Consider the following 3,959-nt stretch of genomic DNA (forward strand, 5'->3'; position numbering starts at 1 on the left):
ATAACACCACACATCTACAACCACCTGATCTTTGACAAACCTGACAAAAACAAGAAATAGAGAAAGGATTCCCTATTTAATAAATGGTGCTGGGAAAACTGGCTAGCCATATGTAGAAAGCTGGAACTGGATCCCTTCCTTACACCTTATACAAAAATTAATTCAAGATGGATTAAAGACTTAAATATTAGATCTAAAACCATAAAAACCCTAGAAGAAAACCTAGGCAATACCATAGGTTTGGGCAAGGACTTCATGTCTAAAACACCAAAAGCAGTAGCAACAAAAGCCAAAATAGACAAATGAGATCTGATTAAACTAAAGAGCTTTTGCACAGCAAAAGAAACTACCATCAGAGTGAACAGGAAACCTAGAGAATGGGAGAAAATTTTTGCAATCTACCCATCTAACAAAGGGCTAATATACAGAATCTACAAAGAACTCAAACAAATTTACAAGAAAAAACAAACAACCCCATCAAAAAGTAGGCAAAGGATATGAACAGACAATTCTCAAAAAAAGACATCTATGCAGCCAACAGACAAATGAAAAAATGCTCATCATCACTGGTCATCAGAGAAATGCAAATCAAAACCACAATGAGATACCGTCTCATGCCAGTTAGAATGGCAATCATTAAAAAGTCAGGAAACAACAGGTGCTGGAGAAGATATGGAGAAATAGGAATGCTTTTACACTGTTGGTGTGAGTGTAAATTAGTTCAACCATTGTGGAAGACAGTGTGGTGATTCCTCAAGGATCTAGAACCTGAATTACCATTTGACTCAGCCATCCCATTACTGGGTATATACCTAAAGGATTATTAATCATGCTACTATAAAGACACATGCACACATATGTTTATTGTGGCCCTATTCACAATAGCAAAGACTTGGAACCAACCCAAATGTCCATCAATGATAGGCTGGATTAAGAATATGTGGCACATATACACCATGGAATACTATGCAGCCGTTAAAATGATGAGTTCATGTCCTTTGCAGAGACATGGATGAAGCTGGAAACCATCATTCTCAGCAAACTATCACAAGGACAGAAAACCAAACACTGCATGTTCTCACTCATAGGTAGGAATTGAACAATGAGATCACTTGGACACAGGACGAGGAACATCACACACTGGGGCCTGTCAGGGGGTGGGGAGCTGGGGGAGGGATAGCATTAGGAGAAATACCTAATGTAAATCATGAGTTAATGGGTGCAGCAAACCAACATGGCACATGTATACCTATGTATCAAACCTGCACATTGTGCACATGTACCCTAGAACTTAAAGTATAATAAAATAAATAAATAAATAGTCATATTAAATCAGACAAAAATAAATTTCAGGGAGAAAACATGATGTAATGATTAAATGAATAATTTTTTAAAAAAGATATAATAGTCTTATAATATAATAGTCTATAATAACATGGCCTTAAAATATATAAAGCAAAACCAAAGACTCACAAGGAGAAATGAACATATCCATAATCATGGAAGGAAGATTTTAACATCTTACAATACTGAATAAAAATCAAAAAGAAAATAGACACTTAAGTAGTATAATTAATAAACTTTATCAAACAGATTGCAACTTATATTCTACACCAAAAATTAAAGAATGCATTTTATTTTCAAGGACACATTAATAACTTACCAAAAATTTACTAGAGACTTCCTCACAAAGCAAGATTCAACAAATTCAAAACATTGTGCAGCAGACCACATTTTGTGATCAAAGTACTGTCAAATTAGAAACCAATAGTTGAGAAATAGACTCCAAAACCATATATGTTAGAGAAATGTTTAATGTCATGTAAATAATTTATAGGTCCACAAATAAATCATAAAGAAAATTATGAATATTCAGACCTGAATAACAATAAGAATATTGCATATCGAAATCGATGGATGCAACTCAATCAGTACTTAAGGGCAATTTAGCCTGAAATGCATTTATTAGATAAGAAGAACGGTCAAAAGGTAATGGACCAATTTTTCTAGACAAGGCAGTTGAAGAGGGAGGGCTTAGAGAGGGACTGGCCTGGCGTGCACTCTGCATCTCCGGGATGTTGTTTCTTATGGAATGGATGCTTTTGGAAGACTATTGCCCAGAAAAAAGATGTTTAGTTTTTCCCAAGCCAAAGATGTACCGAAGTATAGAGGGCTGCTGTGTTTGCAGAGCTAAGTCCTCCAGTTCTTGATTTACTGACAGTAAACGCTATGAAAAGGACTTCCAGAGCTCTTTGGGGCTGCATGAGACATCTGCGATGCCTGTGTTCTGCTTGTGAAAAGATGGAAGACGTTGCCAGCAGGATCAAAAAACCCTGGATTCATGTGGCAGATGCAGGGCTGGACCCAGTCTAAAGACTACACTGAAACCAAAGAGAGTGAAAACTGTATCTGGGAACAGGATAAAAAGCAACCAGACCAATAAACTGCAGAAGAAAGGTAAAGATTGCAATGATGATGCTCGCAGTACCACCTCAAGTGCCTCCTTGTTACAGCAACTAGTCAGACGATGGCTCAGTTATGGAGATGGCTTCTGGTTCTACCAGAACACCAGGTGTTTTCCTTTTTAGAGCTCACAGACTGAAAAAGAAGATACGTAGTGGGATTATTTATAAAGGCCATTTTGGGGAAGTCCTCATCAACTCACATCTGTTCAAGCCTTGCAGCAGGACTACAAAAGCAACTACTGAGAAATGTAGGGGCAGGGGCCAGAGCCTCTGCCCACATCACTCAGGAGTAGAAACAGGGAACAAAAAACAATTTAAACTTTGAAAAGACCACAAAGCAACTAACTGTCCCTCCTATTTTTAACTTGGATACCTGCTACTCTGCCAAAAAACAACTTCTAGAATAGTTTTGAATGGGTTATTTTCCCCCCAGTCTCACAAATTCTGAAGTCGATTTCTAGCTTCACAAAAAAAGAATTGAAAATAATATTTAAGATGCTGGATATTTCACAAGAAAGCCGAATGCTGCTATAAGTCTTTTTTTAATAACCTTCTAATGAATGAAACCAGGGGAATTTCAGGGTACAGAGATGGGATTTGTCATATGCTAAACGGTAGGTAGTTTTAGTCTTTCTATATTGAGAAGCAGTGGTTGGGGCATTTTTTAAGGTAGCTGGCTACACTTGTTTTCCCTCACGATAATAATTTGTCATAACTCAGTAATGTGGACTTGCCCCTAGAGGTAGTTGTTAATAATTTTGAAATATTAAGGTCTGGCCAAGGTTCCAACAATTCAAACCTGTACTACTGATTATTAAGCAGGACAGACTGTGCTTTCTGTTGCAAATACCTTAAAGGAAAAAGTAATTTCTAAATATACAGAAAGGAAAGATGACTGTATATGTTGCATCCTGTGCCGCCTCTCTTCATATTAATATTTGATAACGATTTCAATTTTTATGAAACTTCTAAAGCAGAATCAATGCTCCTCTTCGGGAAATGACAAGTCTTTAGGATAGCCAAGACCCTATATGAACAGTACCAAAGCATTACCACATAATAGAGAACACATTTTATTAAAAACGTTGAACTATCAGAGGCCAGGTGTGGTGGCTCACACCTGTAATCCCAAAACTTTGGGAGGCCAAGGTGGGCAGATCACTCAAAGTCAGGAGTTTGAGGACAGCCTGGCCAACATGGTGAAAGCTGTCTCTACTAAAAATACAAAAATTAGGTGGGCGTGGTGGCGCATGCCTGTAATCCCAGCTAGTCAGGAGGCTGAGGCAGGAGAATAGCTTGAACCCAGGAGGCAGAGGTTGCAGTGAGCCAAGACTGTACCACTGCACTCCAGCCTCGGTGACAGAGCAAGACTCTGCCTCAATTAAATGAACAAACACAAAAGTTAAACTATCGCAAAAATAAAATGTGTAGTCTTCAGGATGGCACAAAGCAAATGTTAATGCTTCTTAGGGCACATTTCTTAGAGGAATTTCC

At 37.9% G+C, this 3,959-nt stretch overlaps 1 pseudogene; it reads left to right on the plus strand.

Moving 5' to 3' along the window:
* Window positions 1-2,075: 2,075 nt before the first annotated feature.
* LOC100613978 (SIN3-HDAC complex-associated factor-like) lies at window positions 2,076-2,783 on the plus strand (annotated as a pseudogene).
* The last annotated feature ends 1,176 nt before the right edge of the window (window positions 2,784-3,959 follow it).

The sequence above is a fragment of the Pan troglodytes genome, chromosome 10 (genome assembly GCF_028858775.2).
Source record: "Pan troglodytes isolate AG18354 chromosome 10, NHGRI_mPanTro3-v2.0_pri, whole genome shotgun sequence".
In the NCBI taxonomy this organism is placed as follows: domain Eukaryota; kingdom Metazoa; phylum Chordata; class Mammalia; order Primates; family Hominidae; genus Pan; species Pan troglodytes.